Source organism: Macrotis lagotis, chromosome 1, assembly GCF_037893015.1.
Source record: "Macrotis lagotis isolate mMagLag1 chromosome 1, bilby.v1.9.chrom.fasta, whole genome shotgun sequence".
Taxonomy (NCBI): domain Eukaryota; kingdom Metazoa; phylum Chordata; class Mammalia; order Peramelemorphia; family Peramelidae; genus Macrotis; species Macrotis lagotis.
This window is the reverse complement of record NC_133658.1, coordinates 869,157,209-869,173,953: the sequence shown is the minus strand read 5'-3', so window position 1 is coordinate 869,173,953 and position 16,745 is coordinate 869,157,209. Positions and strand designations below refer to the sequence as shown.

Genomic DNA, 16,745 nt, shown 5'->3' with positions numbered 1-16,745 from the left:
AACCCACACCCTGCCTGGACGAGCAACTTTGCGGGAGGGGGGTCCGAGGAAGGGGGCACACCTGCACGGGGGCCCCGCGGAGAGGGGCGCACCGCGGGGGCGTGGCCTCGGGCCCCGAGCGGGGTGGGGGCGCCCCTCTCCCGCCCCTCCTCCCCCGGCGGGCGGGGGAGCTGCGGGTGTTGTCTGCCCGCCGCCTTTTCTCCCCCCTTCACTGCGGCGTGCAGGCCCGGGGCGGGCGGGGGCCCCCCGCACAGGTGGGGCCGGCGGCGCCCCTCCCCCGGCCCCCGGGCCCGGCCCCGCCAGCAGCGCCCCGCGCTCCGCGGCTTTGCAGCACTCGCTGCCGCCCGAGGAACGCTCGGCTGAAATCACTGCTTTATCTGGATGATGGACAGCTCTGGGAGAGACCACTGCTCCGCGGGGGGAGCGCGCTGCCGCCCCGGCCGCCGCCCGCGCGCCGCCTCGCCCCGGCGCCCGGCCCGCGCCTAGGCCGCCCCGGCGCCGCCCGCCCGCGGCCCGCCGCGAAGGCCCGGCCCCCCGCCCGCGGCCCCCCGCGCGCCGGCCCCGCGCGGCCCAGCCCCCTCCCGCGCGCCCTCTGCCCCACCCCCCCGCTCGGCCGCGCAGGTGGATCGTTCCCAGCCTTGGCTCGGCTCGGGCTCTGTTCTCCCCATTCTGGATGGCTCATTCTGCTGGAAGCGCGCTGCCGCCTCTGCCTCTCCGCGCCCCCCGGCCCCCCCGGCCAGCCGCCCGCCCCGCCGCCCGCCCGGCCCCATGGCTCGCCGGCCGCGCTCCCCTTGAGGCGCCCGGGGCCAGCGCCGAGCCACACAATGGAGCGGCCGTGGGGTCGGTGCACGCCGCCGCCGCCGCCGCCGCCGCCGCCGCCGCCGCTGCCGCTGCTGCTGCTGCTGCCAACGCTGCTGCTGCTGCCGCTGGTCTCCGCCGTGGAAGGTGAGCGTGGGGGAGGGGAGGGAGGCGAGGCGGCCCGGCCCGCGCCCCCGCCCCCACCGCGGCCGCTCCTGGCAAAGTTTGCCCGGGGGCGCGGGCCGGCGCGGGGCCGGGCAGGTGGCGCGGGCCGGGAGGTGTGTCCCGAGCCGAGGCTGCGCTGCGGGAGGGGCGCGCGTGTGCGGGTGAGTGCGCGCGGGTGTGCAGGCCGGGTGCGGGAGCGGGCGCGGGACGCAGAAGGGGCCGCCTGGCCCGGCTTTGTGGCTGGGCCCGGCCCCGGGGGCGACCCTCCCCTCCCCCCCCCCGGGAGGCAAAGTTTGGGCCCCAGAAAGTGCTTCAGGGGAGACTCTCCCCGCGAGCCGCCCCGAGGCCCGCAGACCCAGGCCGCCCGCCGGGCTTTGGGGAGACCCTGGCACGGGGGGGGCGCAGAGCCAGGGCGTGGGCACCGCGCGGGGTCCGGCCGTACAATAGGACCCTCCCCTGCGCCTGCTTTGGAGGGACGCGCCGGGGACTCCGTGGGCGCTGGCAGCCCCACCCCACCCCCGGCCCCCCACCGTGATGGAGGCCCCGCAAACGGCCGTCGTGCCCAGCTGGGCAGCGCCCCCCTTCACGAGAGCAGCTCGCCCTTCTCGGCTCCTCCTTGCTCCCGATCCGAAAGATGGGGTGTTCCCAGAATTGCCTCCCCCCATATCCGATCCAGACGGAAAGTTGGTGGGAGAGAGCAGGTCCGAGGGGCATAACGGGACGCCCAGAGATGGAGCCTCTGTGGGGTCTTCTTACTCATCTCTTGTGGGCCAGGACCCCCAGCTTCCCCAGTTGTGCCTCACAAGGCTGACTGACCCCCCTTCTTTTTCTTTTTTTGTATCAACAAATGCTGCTTTAACCAGAAAACTGAGTCGTTGCCTCAGAAGGAAGGAGAGAGATTGGACCCTTCCCTCATGACTTCCATTTCTCCTACTTAATGAGAGCTTAGGGGCTGGGAGAGGGTTTGGGAAACTTTCCCTGGATGGCAGCCAGCCAAAGCCACAAGCAGGACCCGGACCCAGGACCGAGAGGGTCCATTCTGTCTGCTGGGAGTGGGCCCGCTGCTCGGCGGTTTCCCACTGCCAGGCCGATGGGGTACTGGAAGACCACGGGATCTGGGTGTGGAGGTTTAGACCAAGGCCAGGCTGTTGGGTTTCTCTGGAATGGGGTTGAGGTACCACTTATTAACTCGGGCTTTGGGGAAATGACTCATGGATTGGCCTGCTATAGGTTATGCTGTTTACGGTATTATAGAAGCTTGGCATAAATATTGCTATTTGTGTTAGAGTAAGCAGAGCTGGAGGGGAGGAAAATTGGCCACTTGTACCACGATAGCGGTCCGGGTGTGTTTTTAATTACGGCAGGGTGGATGGTCACGGTTGTCCGTCCATCTGTCCGTGTGTGTCGGCCGCAGCTCGGAGGGTAGCGGGTTGCTTGAAGATGGCAGGCTGTAGCCTGGGTGGGCCAGGCCCCACAGAGGGGTGGGCACAGTGCCCACTGGATGATAGGAATTAAAGCTGGAAGGTACCTCAAAATTCATCCAGTCCACATCCCTAAGTTGTATGGATGAGGAAACTGGACATTCTGGAAAGTGACTTACCTGTGTGTCCAAAGACACACAGAGTAGTGGGGGGGGGGGGAGAGCTGGGGTGGGGTGGAGGGGGGAAAAGATAAGCATTTATTAAACCTCTTCATGGACCAGGCTTTAGGCAAAACCTTTCACAAATATTATCTCATTTGATCCTAGGTCATAGGATCAGAGACTTAGAGATTTAGAGTTGGAAGAAACCTTAAAGACCATTTTGGCTAATCTCTTACAGATGAAGAAACTGAGGAGACAGTAGTTACACTTACAGTGAATAAGTGTCTGAAACCCAGATTCCCTGACTATCAAGTGCTTTTTCTCCAAGGATGACTTAGTATTTTAACAATTCCCTCTTCCAAAGAACTTGTAGAGTTTGGATAGTGTCCTGTCCTGGACCCCTGTCCTGTGGGGGATTTGAATCCAAGATCTGCTCCAAACTCAATGCTTTGTATTTTACACTACCCAGCAGCCCCTTGTCTGGAGAGGGGAGCAGATGACACCATGGATCTGCAGGGAACGTCCCTCTTTGCCATCTGGTGTCAGGCTCCTTCCCATTTTTTTTCTTCACAAACATTTAAGAATTGAGTCCCTTGGTGGAAAAGTGAGAACATGGAGAAAAGGCAGCATAGTTTAGCAGAAAGAACACCAACCTAGGAATCTGGAGATCTGGGCCCTAGTCTTACATTTTCTATCATTTTCAGCCTGAGTCTCAGTTTCATCCTTTGCAAAATGGGTTTAATGATACCTTCCTTGTCATCAGTGTGATTTGCAGCCTATGGGAAGAAGGCAGACCTGTACTAGAACTAGCTCCATCAGCAAAGCCAATTGTCAAATAAATAACTTGGGTATTAGCAAATGTTACAAATCAGGGATTGGTTTGTTGTTTTGTTGATTGTTTAGACTTAAGAAAGTGATTGGGAAAAAATGTTATGTGTGAAAACTAAACTTAAAAGTATGATGGATAAATTCCCCCCACCCCTGCAAGAGTTGGTTGTTAGACATTTGCCAGCTTACTCCCATCCCCTCCATATGTTCCAGCCAAACTGCCCTTCTTGGCTTTCTACCTCCTACCTCTTCACCTTTGCCAGGCAGGTACTTCCTCCCCAGAACTTCATTTTAGACTTAGCCACTTCCTACTCAGAGTCTTAAAATGAAAAGTGTATGGTTACCTTTTTTCTTTTCTTTCTTTCTTTTTTTTGGGGGGAGATCCATTTATTAAACATTTACCAGCACATCCTTGGAAGAAGACTTCCCCCATCACCCTTTTGTGCACTGTTTGTTATTTTTGAGTTGGAGGCCCATGTCATCCTCAGAAGGCTTGAAACTTATCTGAAATGTAGCCCATCCTCTGAGCCACTGCTTCCAGGATGGCCCCTAAGTGGTAGCTGGGATATTTGGGCCTCCTGCATTTACACATAATTGGCCAGAGAAACCTCTCTGCTTCTAGCTTATCTCCTTCTCCCTGGTATCAGCTATTTGTGTTCTCTTCTATCCTTCCCTCCTCCCCCACTCCCCAAATAAAGTCTTTTAAAGCCAGATCTGTATTCCAGTGTTTCCCCAGCTCTGGGACAAGGTGCTTCTCACATAGTAGGTGTTTGTTTATTTTACCAAATTGCCCTATTTTTAGCACCTACTCTGCTTGCAGATTCATAGACTTGAGAATGAAAGGATTCTAGCCTGTGGAATGTTAAAATGCAGACTATCTGAGCAGGGAGAGCCCTTAGAACTCAGAATGTAAGAGCTGTGAGGGACCTGAGAATACTGGTTTTCAAAGCTGAAAGTCCTTGTCAGTTGAAAGGATTCTTCGAATGCAGAATGTCAGAGCTAGAATATAGAATGTTATAGGACAGCTTAGAGACCATCTCATCCCCTCTACCCCATATTTTCCAGATGAAGAAATGTTGGCTCAGAGAAGAGATTTCCCTGAGGTTCTACAGTCAGTTAACACTAGAGCTGAGACTCAAATTCAGGCCACTTGCCTCACAATGTTCTTTCCATGAGACTTTATTACCTTAGATGATGCCAAGCTAGTTTCTTAGAAGACCTGGCCTCCAGTTTGTTGTCATTGCTTTGGGCAGTGAGCTTGGTATTGTTGCTATTGTTATTTAGTTTTGTCTGACTCTTTGTGATCCCATTTGGGATTTTCTTGGCAGAGATCCTAGACTGGTTTCTCATTTCCTTTTCCAGCTACAGATGAGGAAACTGAGGCAAACAGGGTGAAGTGACTTGCTGGTAAATTAAATGTCTGAAGCTAGATTTGAACTCAGGTATTCCTGATTTTGGGATCAGGGCTCTTTCTGTTTGTTAAAGGATACTACTTTTAACATTTAGGTTTCCCTTTTAAGTTGCTCAGATTCAAGCTCTTCCATTTACAACCTTGGGTCATTCACTTCACTGGGGTAACACAAGGGATAGAACACTAGACCTAGGGTCAGGAAAACTCACTGAAGTGAGTTCAAATCCTGTGTGAATCTAGGCAAGTCACTTATGTTCTCTCTTCAGTTTCTATATTTCAGTAAAATGGGAATAATTATGCACCTACTTACCAAGGTTATGGTTAGGGTCAAGTGAGATAATATTTGTAAAGTACCTTGCAAATTTAATATGCTATATTAATATAGCTTTTCTTAAAAACTTCTCTAAGCCTCAGTTTCTTCATCTGTAAAATGATGACTAGGTGGCCGCTGAGGTCTTTCTAGATCCATAGTCACACTAGGCTCTCATTTTCATCTCACAACAGCCTTGTCAGATAGGTACCTGTAGACATGTTCTACCTTAACAAAGTGAAGCTCAGAAACATTAGTGGAACTTCCAAATGGGTTCACAGCTAATGAACATCAGTGTGATTCAAGGCCACGGCTCCACTGTCTCTTATTTCTAAAATCCCATTGCTAGTAAGTGTCAGAGGTGGGATGGGGTCCAGGTGACCTGGATCCAAGTCCAGAATCCTTCCCTTCTGCCAAAAAATTAAACAAGGTTCCCTACCCTCAGGGATCTCATGGTTTGTTTAAGGAGAGAGGGTATATATGATAACATGCATGCACAGGTAAACTAGATAAGAACAATCTGTGCAAAGTACCTTAAGAAATTTCCAGAGGCCAAGTGCTGCATAGTTTTGGAAGAGAAAGAGCTCCCTTCTAGTGGGAATATGGGGGGGGGGGGATCCAGGTAGACTTCCTGGAGGAGGCAGTACATGAGTTAGGTGGTAGAGAATAGGTCAAATTTCAATTGGAGAGATGAGCTGGTAGGAGATTCTAGATGAAAGCAAAGAGCATGAAGAGCTAAGGCAGGCGAAATTGAGATTTGGACTAATTCAGCTTGGCCGGAGCAGAGGTCTCACTGACAATCAGAATCCTAATTTTAATTTGTACAGCAATTTATAATTTGCAAAAGATTTTTCATGTATAACTTAATTCATTTCTCATGAACAGTCCATGAGTGAAAGGAGCTAATACAAATTTCATTACCTTCATCATTGATATAATTGAAGGTCCCCTGACCCCATTGCCTTCCTATGGAACCATCTCCTCTCTAAAAAGTGGCTTAGCTGTCCATTTTTTTAACCAGAGGCTCACACTTGAATCCCATCATAAAAGAGCAGCTCCAGGGAAGTGCTCCAGGCCTTTGGCATGGGGTAGGGTGGGGAGGCACACCTTTGATCATTCTAGTTCTAACTCCATTTTACCAGCCTAAGGTTATATGACAAGGCAGGGGCAGAACCAAGCTTTGAACCCTGGTCTCTTGCCTCCACAATTTTTCTGTAATATCCTGTTATATTGATTATCTCTGGGTTTTGTTTTTTTTTTTTGTCTTCTTTTTATGTAGTGGTTTGCATGTTGTCTCCTCATTAGATTGTAAGTTCCTAGAGGGCAGGAACTTCCTTTTGCCTATCTTTGTATATCCTGTGCTTAAGGAAAGTGTTTAGTAACTGAGAACAATTGCTTTTGATTAGTCTGATTCCTCACCTCTTTCCCCCTCTTCCCTTTGTCTAAGGATATACAGTAATGACAACGATAGACATTTCTATGCTTAAAGATTTACATAGTCCTCTCCTCATCCTTCTGATGACTCCAGAGTTCCTTCCTTGTCCCATGAGCTTTTATGTGTATCTCACAACTGACTCCTCCTAGTACAGGGAGGGGGAAACTGATGTTCAGAGAAGGGAAATTACTTGTCTAGTAATTTTGTAGAGTTGGAATTTTGGACTTCTAACTTCAAATCCTTTTGTCCTTTCTACTGATATGGACAGGGCTAGCAACTGCTCCCTGATGTGATTCAGGAATTGTTCCCAGTTTTATCTCCCATAATCTAACAAAGCATTCGACCACCAGGAGGTATTGGGGGCTACATTTGCTTCTTGTTCCCAATTCTCCTACCCCTCACTCCCCACTTAATTTGGAGCCAGTCTCAGGATTAGCCAGAACAGGCCCACAAGCTCTGATGGCAAGGTCTCAATAGTTTGGAAAAGTAGCCTGAGAGCACTTTCTGGGTTAGGAGGAGGGAATGATGAATCCTCGGGTCAGAACTGCATAGATCAGAGATGAACCTGATCCTATGTGATGCATATGAATATAGGCAAAAGCACATGGCCATGCACACACATGGATTTATAGGCACTCATGTGTTTTGTGTGAATGATATATGTGCAAGGCATGTGTATATAATATCTATAATGTGCATTGTATATGTGTGTATAAAATATACATGTAAATATTACATACACATAAAGTATGCCCATTCACATACATTTACATGTTTACAGCTTTCCCGTCTACATCACAGGGGTTGGGGGCACAGCCAGAGAAGAAGACTGAATTATTAGTGTATTGAAAGATTAAACATGTTGATAAAATGGTAAACATACATTTTTATACATTTCTGAGTTTTTAAACTTTATCTGGTCACTGGCTGGGCTTTGCTTGTCATCTGTCACTTCTTTGAAGCTTCCCCCCAAATTCTTATTTAATTTCTTATCCTGATCTGCAATATATCAAAACTGTGATGTGGAAAGTTGTGATATGGAAAGGACAACTGTGTGTGTGTGTGTGTATTGTATATATGATATATATGTATGTGAGTATACATAAATAATCATATGTAAATGTACATGTGGAGGCAGGGATTTGACCTTTGTATTTGATTGAGTGATTGATTATTGACCTGGAGGCAGCAGAATTGCTTTTAAGTCTCAGCTTTGTACCTTACTAACCATATGATCTTAGGTATACCATTTTCTTAGCCTCAATTTTCCTCTTTGTGAAATAATGGGGGTTGAGTGAAATGAACCTTCCTTCTGGGAGTTAACAAGTTCTAAATTCTACCTTCTATATAGGAAAGTCCATTGCAGATCTATTGGTCTGTGAGGACATGCATAGGTCAGGTCAGCTTTTCTTACCACTGGTCGAATGTAAATTGGAAGTTTTCAAAGTTCCAGAGTCAGAAAATCTGCAAGCCAGAAAAGACATCGGGGGAATGATCCTTACCTAAAATATCAATCCCTCATCCAGCTCTCCAAAGAATGGTGGATTTCAAAGCAAGGGATGTGGATTCATATCTCCCAACTGCCACTTACTAATTATATGATGTTCGATCATATTAGAGTCTCTGAGACTCAATTTTCTCACCTGTAAAAGGATTTTGATGAGTAAACCTTGAAAATCCCTTACAGCATTAAAATTATGATTGTATCATCCACTCAAAGATCTTCAGTGGCAGAGAGCTCACTACCTCCTGAGAAAGCTTATTTCACTGGTGGATGGCCTCTCATTGTCAGAAAGTTTGCCCTTTTTATTGAGATGAAATCCATATCTTTGTCATTTTTCTCTTTTGGTGTGATTTGAAAAGAGTAAGTATGGGCAGCTTGGTGGTACACCAGATAGAGCATAGGACCTTGAGTTCAGAAAGTCTCAATTTCCTGGTTCAAATCTGTTCTCAGACACTAGTGATGTGACCCTAGGCAAGTCACTTAACCCTGTTTACTTCAGTTTCTTCATCTGTAAAATGAACTGGAGAAGGAAATGGCAACCCTTACCAATATCTCGGCCAAGAAAATCACAAAAGGGGTCATGAAGTGACAACTGACCGAAAAAAGCTGCACTTTGGTTTCAGGCTTGGAAACCTGGGATTGAGGCACAGTCCCATGCTTCCCAGCTGTGTGACCAAGGGAAAGAGGGGTCATCTTTCTGAATCTTAAATTCCTTAACTTTATCATAGAGATAATGGAACTTGCTTCTCCCTCATTGAGTAGTGAGAGAAATGCTTAGGAAATTTTAACTGAAGGAGGCAGGATTCATTGACAGAGAAATCCCAGAACTCTTAGATCCATAAAGTCTGTGTGTGTGTGTGTGTGTGTGTGTGTGTGTGTGTGTGTGTGTGTGTGTGTCTGTGTCTGTGTCTGTGTGTGTCTTTGTGTGCTATGTATAGATCCTTTCTCAGAAGTTTGTGGAATTAAAGGAAATAATTAAGAGAAATGTTAAATTTCAGTTAAAAAAATTTTAGTGAAAGTAAATTCATAGGTTCCTTAAAATCTTTCCATAGATAGTTCAAATTAAGAATCCCTATTTCTAAAAAAAGCTGCCTACAGTAATAAGAGTGTGATTTGCCTTGAGTCCACGAATATCAGAGGAGAGACTTGAATCCAGATCTTCAAAATTGATTCTAAGACCAGACCTCTATTGGCCATTGCCTCAGTGGTACTTTATAGTACTTTGTAAATGTGACCCCTTTTGCCTTTGCAATTTGTAAGAGTGATTCTGCTCCCTCACCCCATCCTGCTTCTGTTATCCAAGGGTCTTATCTCCAGTGCCTATATCCTTCCAGCCTAGATGGATTCCTGCTACACAATGTCTGAGCTCATGTCTTTAGAAGGTCCTCTTAGCCTTTGTTTCTTAGATCATCCTTGGCCTAAACTCCCTATGGCCAGGCTGGCCCTGGGCTGACTTTGTTACCAGGCTTGGCTCTGACCCAGCATCCAACAAGGAGGCTAATGACTTCTGAGGATTAACTTGGGAGACCATCCATTCAACAGACTTTGATGGAACACCTACTGTGTGTGTTCAAGGCTCCTTAATGGGTGGCGCTGGCATCAGTTCCAGTCCATGAGGATGCTCTTTGTCATGTCTTATCATCATGTCATAATGGATAACTCTTGTGTCCATAGTGATTGATGATCTGCAAAGTGCTTTCCTTACAACCACCCTGGGAGGCGGTTCATTCAAGGCCCCATTTTAGAGATGAGGAAACTGTGAGAAAACTCAAAGAGGGAAATTGTCACATGGCAAATTTGGGCTGATCTATGTTTTCATTTGGGGCAGGGTAAAGGAAAACCCTCTAAAAGGAAAACCCTCTACCAAGACAAATGACAACTCTAATTGAAAGACTGTAGAATAAAACTTTTTTTTAACATCAATATTTTATTTGTTTTCCAATTATGTACAATAGTAGTTTCTACCTACCATTTTTTGTAAGGTATTGAATTTCATAAATTTTTCCCCAACCTTGCTTCCCTCCCCCATCCCCCTCAGAAGGCAGTCTGTTAGCCTTTACATTGTTTCCATGCTATACATTGATCAAAATTGAATGTGTTGAGAAGAAAATCATATCCTTAAGGAAAAAATAAAATATAAGCGATAGCAAAATTACCTAATACATAGGACAACTTTTTTTTTTTAAATTGAAGGTATTAATCCTTGGTCTTTGTTCAAACTCCACAGTTCTTTCTCTGGATACAGATGCTATTCTCCATTGCAGAGAGCCCCAAATTGTCCCTGATTGTTGCACTGATGGAATAAACAAGTCCATTAAAGTTGATCATCACCCCATGTTGCTGTTACAGTGTACAATGTTCTTCTGGTTCAGCTCATCTTGCTCAGCATCAAGAATAAGACTTTTTAATCTGGGGTCCAAGAGCTTGTCGTTGTTTTTTTTTTTTTAAATTTTTAGTTTTTTGCAAGGCAGTGGGGTTAAATGGCTTTCCCAAGGACACACAGCTAGGTAATTATTAAGTGTCTGAGGCCGGATTTGCACTCAGGGAGTCCTGACTCCAGGGCCAGTGCTCTATCCACTGCGCCACCTAGCCGCCCCAAGAGCTTGTTTTTAAAATATATTTTGATAATTGTACTTCAGAATAATTATTTCCTTTTTAATTGTATATATTTTATTTTATTCATTTAAAATTATCATTTTTCAAAGGATTAATTAAGCTGCCAAAGATTTGTTAATTTCTTGTTCATTTTTCATTCTTGTCCAACTCTTCATGACCTCATTTGGGTTTGGGTTTTGGTATTGTTGCTTTTTTGTAGAGATACCGCAGTGGTGTATTATTTTCTTTTCCAGTTGATTTAATAAATGTGGAAACTGAGGCAAAAGGGTTAAGGAACCTGCTCAGGATCACACATCTAGTCAGTGTTACACAGCTAGCCAGTGGTGGTAGATATAGGTCTAGGAAGGAACTTATGCATAGGTTCTATGATACAGTCTCTAGCCCCTTTCACTTCCTTCATTCAGACAGTCTGAGCTACTTCTAAGATATACCTAACCTCCTTCCTCAGTTCTGTGTGTGCATGTGGGGGTAGTTCAAGTCCAGTCTTCTTTATCCTAAGACCAGTTTTTCTAGACAGCTGTAGGATTGGTAGAACAGTCTGGGCTTTCTTTCCCAACATTAACCGTCCAAGGCCAGGATGTCCCTGCAATATCCCAAGTTTCCTTCATCAGCCTGTTATTGATTATACCTGAGGAGTGAACTGGGAGGCAGACAATGAAGAACTCCTGAAGTCACCTGAAGAAACATAGCATATCACTGATAACCTCATCCAGGAGTATTGAAAAGAGCAAAAAGGTAGAAATAGTGGCCTGTGTTCTGTCTTGACAGTTTCTCTTCAGTAAAAAGATGTTAAAACTACAAGGTCACTAATGTTCTTTTGAATTCTAGTACTGTATATTCTAACATCCCATGTTATAAAGTGCCTCCCAGGGGTAGCTAGGTGGCACAGTGGATAGAGTACGGGTCTTGGAGTCAGGAAGACCCGAGTTCAAATTTCAGCCTCAGACACTTAATAATTACCTAGCTGTATGACCTTGGGCAAGTCACTTAACCCCATTGCCTTGCAAAAAGTAAAAAAAAAAAATGTGCTACCAGCTCTGGCATTTTGTATTCTAGGGGCTCTCCCAGTTCTGACATTCTGTGTTCTCATCTGGCTCTGGAATTCTACATTCTGAGGTCTCTCCTGGCTCTGATAGTCCTTACCTGTTATAAGATCTTTTAAGGGGGAGCCCTGGGGGGAGGGGAGTGTATATTCTAGAAGAGGCGTGGCTAAGGACAGCTGCTAGGCAACCAGCCAGGATGCTTCCTGATTCCTATCAGCCTTGGTATGAGAGATAACTCTTACCTTGAAAGCTCTTTGAAGTCTTTGAAATCTCTTGGTTCTTCCTCCTTACTTTCAGCAGAGGTAGATGGTTATCAGCCTTCCCATGCTGGGCTAACACTGAGTCATCGGGTAACTCACCTGTAATCTCATAACCCGCCAGTGACTAAGCAGGATGAAGGTGTCTAAGCTTTCAGGACCAACCTTTCTCACCTGCTGGAGTTCATTGATGGGTCTTCTTTTAGAGAGAGATGCACTGTACCTATGGACATCTCCTCCCAGCCCGTGTTCGCCTAGGTACTGATAAGGACAAATTGCAGAAATTTTCTGCTAGGAGAGAAACACAAAGTGTTCATGTCCCAACTTAGCAACTCATTCCAGCAGTTTTTCTCACTCTAAGCCTCACTACCTTATCTGTAAAGTGGAAGCAGTAATATTTCACCTCCTCTTACATCACCCTCTGGTGATGAGGAATGGAGGTAAAGTGCTTTGAAGTCCTAAAATGCCACATCACTGTGAGCTTCCAGGGTGGCTCTCTAGAATTGTACGGGCCCTCAGATACAAAAATGATACTCCAGACAGAACAAATGTATAGATACTCCAGGCCTACCCTTTTAATGAACATGTTGTTTTCCCATTGGAGGTGAAGGAGTCATGCCTTCCACATGTCCTGGAGCCTCACACTGATGATGGTCTGGAGAGGAGAGCCATCATATAGCAGTCATAGGTAAAATACAAGTATAGGGATAGGACTAAGTAGCAGAAAGGATGACTAGAATGTTCATGCAGGGAAAGGCAAACATGTGAGTAAGATAGAAATTAGGAGAGTGAGAAAACAGGAAAATGGGACATAACTGCAAGTAAGAAGAAATGATAGAAGTAGACAGATGGGAATAGGGAAAACGGCACAGTACTGTTGCCCTGTTGGGTGGGTCTTTTACCTCTAGACCCCTTAGTATAACGCAAAAGAAATAATTCCACAGACTCATAGAATGTTATGACTCAGAATGAGAACTTAGAACCTAGAAGGGAAAGACCTAGAAGGGTCCTTAGAACATAGAAGGGAAAGACCTAGAAGGGTTCTTTACAATGTAAATACTTGGAAAGGGACTCAAGAAACTATGCACTACTCCATGCTACTCATTTGAAAGATGAGGAACTGACCAGGCTCCAAAGAGAGCTAATCCCACATCATTCCCCACCCCCACAATTTCAATTCATTAAATAGACCTAAATTATAGTAGATGCAAGAACTGCATTCCTTTCTGTTGACCAATACTACATGGATCTTACTCTCAGGGTATTTGCATGGGATAAATCCTGGGGGGATAGAGCAAATGTGTAGATAATTGCGATAGAAAGGATATTTAAGGGATTGGGAAGGAGTCCAGATAACAAGCTATATAAGAAATATAAAGAAGGAAAGATCCCTTTCACTGGGATAGTAGGGAAGATGGATGGAAGGAAGAGGATACTTGTCAGAAAAGAAGGGATGACTCAGTATTCTGAGACTGGAGAAAAGCCTTAATCTAGGTAAGGCGAATGATGTGAGCAAAGGCTCAGAGATGAGAGAAAGTGAGATGACCACTACTGATGGAGAATAGTGCAGCTCGGCTGGGATGCAGAGCCAAGAAGGGAAATGTTATCACCAACCTAAGTTGGGAACCAGGAAAATTAGTTTGGGGTGAGCTTATTGTTGTTGTTGAGTCATTTTTCAATCGTGTCCAACTCATCATGACCTCATTTTGGAGTTTTCTTGGCAGCGATATTGCAGGGATTTGCCATTTCCTTCTCCAGCTCATTTTACAGATGAAGAACTGAGGGTTAATCGACTTGCTGAGAGTCACATAGCTAGTAAATGCTTGAGGCCAAATTTGAACTCAGGTCTTCCTGACTCCAGGCTCGGTGTTCCAGCCATTGCACCTCGTAACTGCCCTCAAGGGAGCTTCTAAAGGCCCTTAAATGCCAGTTATAGAAATATGATCTCATGTCAGAGTCCTAGAAGGTCCTAATTTCCAGCATCTGATTCCAAGTTTTCGAAACTCGAAGCATTCTCTAAAAGCCCACTCTAAGTATCAATCACATTAATAATGTTATAATTCTGATGAATCAGCCATTAATCGATTCATTGTACATTTATTAAGCACCCCCTGTGGGGGAAGCACCATATTAGATGGAGTTGTACTTGGCAACCGCTATATTTGGTGTGATACAAAGGTATGTATGATACAGAAACACTCTCAAGGACATATACTGTAATGGCTAGGCTGGTGAAGGAACTGGGGAGATGAGGAAAAGCAAATACACAAGTAACTGATTCACGGAAGAGGGAAATCAGTGTATGGGAGGAAAAGGAGGAGAATAAGCATTTATTAAGTATCTGCTGTGTACTAAGCACTTTACAAAAGTTATCTCATTTGATCTACTTTAAACCATTAGCTTGACTGCTTGAAGATTTTGGGGACACCCTGGACTAAGACATTTTTACTTTCTAATAACAGTAAATATGGATAGATAAAGCTCACATAAGTAGAAGTGATTTGAGGGAGATTATTAATTTTTAAATGTGTAAAGAGGTCTTGAGGCCAAAATAAATTGAGAACCAATGAACTATATTTTGGTCCAATCAACTCATTTTACAGAAGAGGAAGCTGGGAACTGGAGAAATTAAATGCACCAGCCCTGGAGTTAGAAAGACCTAAGTTCAAATCCAGCCTCAGACACTGGACTCTTATTAGCTGCAACAGTCCCTGGACAAGTCATTTAATTCCATTGCCTCACAAAAAAAATGGAAGGAATGAAAAGGAGGGAGAGAGGTGGTAATGGAAGAACTGACTTGGTTAAGGTCAAATAGCAAATGGAATGGAATCCCAGGTATCTGGGTCCAATTCTCTTTCTACAGTATTTGAGATTACATCCCCCATGCCCTTTCTCCTTGCCTGCTTATGACACAGTGCCCTGGGCCTGGATTCAATCTCAGTAAATATTTGGTGATGCTACTACAAGCTCTTCTCTCTGAGTCTTAGTTCCCCACTAGAATAAAGGGGTCTTTCCCCCATTTCTCTAGAAGGAAATAGAGTGAGCTGTGAGGATCTGGGAATCTAGGGAGGAAGAGATGCTGCCTGAGGGGAAGAAAGGGCCAGGTGAAAACAGAAAATCCATGTTTATGATGAGATCGAGGCCAAAAACTCAGCAGTCTTGTACCCAGAAATCTTCCAATATCCATGGCCATCCTCTTAACCAACTTCTGGGGGCTGATGTTCCTTTAAAAATATATAAATTGTTCTTCTCACATTGTTCACTGTGTTAGCAGGAGACTTGAAAATGCCCCATTGGGATTTTTAAAAGTGGGCGTAAATAGTAACAGATCACATGATAGAATCATAAAAAGTCAGAGCGGGAAGCAACATTAAAATTGGAATATCCTAGCAGAAAGGACTTTAGAGTTCATCGAATTCAGTCCCCTCATTTCAGTGAGGGACTGATTTCATTCATTCAGAAAATGTTTATAAACCCCTTCTATCTAGATATAGTACTGTGTTAGGTACTAGAGGGGATGCAATGTTAATTTAATATCTTGATTGATTGCTTACTTGTTTGATTTAGAGTCTAGATAATACAAAGGGTTCTTGCCTTTGTGGAACTCAGCAATTTGTCTACAGGTCTAGAAAGGGCATTAGACCCTGGTCTGGAGAGCTCTGATTCACAATATTAATATAATAAAAGTACAGCAGAGAGTTGCAAAACAAAAGATAATGGAAGGTTCCCAAGGGACAATTACCAATAGGATAATCAGAGATGGTTTCCCAAGGGAGGTAACTTTTCAGTTGATGGGGAACAGATGGATTGGAATTAAATTGGCAAAGAGAGGGGGAGTGAGGGAGGGAGAACATTCCAAGTTTGAAGAATGAGGGGAGAGAGTACTTTAGTAGGAGAAGGGGAAGCTAGCTAGATATGGCAGGTGCCCAACTGGGAGGAACCTTGAGGATCAGGCTTAAGATATTAGATCTTGACTTGGGAAGCACTTGGGAGTTATGGATGATTTCTGAGTGAAGGAGTTATGGGTCTGTAATTTTGCAAAAGGAAGACAATTTGGAGATGGGTTGAACTAGATGACCAATGAGACCTCTTTCAATTCTGAAATTCTCTGCTTCTATGAAGATGCATCAGGATGAGGAGAAGGTTGAGGCATCTATCTGCTAAGAGAATGTAAGCTTTTCATTTATTTCTTTATATCCCTAGTGCCAATCACAGTGTCTTGTAAGTAAATGCCAGTTGAATTGAATTGAGACAGAATGATCTGTAACCCAATGAGATTTAAGAGTAATGGGGGGGCAGCAATTAGAAGGGTTTGTAATTGGTTGATATGTCCAAGAAGTCAAGAGGGTTGACTGAAACCAGGTTCTCTTGTTACTTATGTCCAGCCAACTTTGGGTTTGGGGGAGATAGAAAGGGATGGGTCATACACCTGCTTCCTTGGTTCAAACTGTGGGGCAGGAAGGGGTGATGAGGAGGGTAAGTCAGCGGGCTTGAGGTTGAAGTCTGGCTGCCCATGCACAGTCGGGGGCGAGTGGGGTCAACAGTCCCATTAATACCCAGACACATGTTGGAGGCCCCTAGCTTGTCCCTTGGCGTGATTCCATGGGAATTCAAGAAAGGGGAGAAAAAGCTTCTGAAAAATGTCAGCAGCGGAAAAATCTGCTTAGCTCACAGTTGGATCTGTCAGCTGCCTGAATGGGGCTTCCTCAGCTTCTCAGAGGGGGCAGGCTGGACCTGAGAAGGGTCTACGCCAAATGTGGATGGGGCCACTTCCGGAGCCATCTGAAGTCCCCCAT

General features: G+C 45.6%; 1 protein-coding gene across 1 annotated transcript in view; it reads left to right on the top strand.

Moving 5' to 3' along the window:
- The first annotated feature begins 883 nt into the window (after window positions 1-883).
- Window positions 884-16,745, top strand: part of EPHB2 (EPH receptor B2) — a 267,723-nt gene continuing 251,861 nt past the window's right edge. Inside the window, exon 1 of the mRNA XM_074218177.1 lies at window positions 884-945. The gene's annotated coding sequence lies outside the window, so the exon portion shown is untranslated. The remainder of the gene's footprint in view (window positions 946-16,745) is intronic.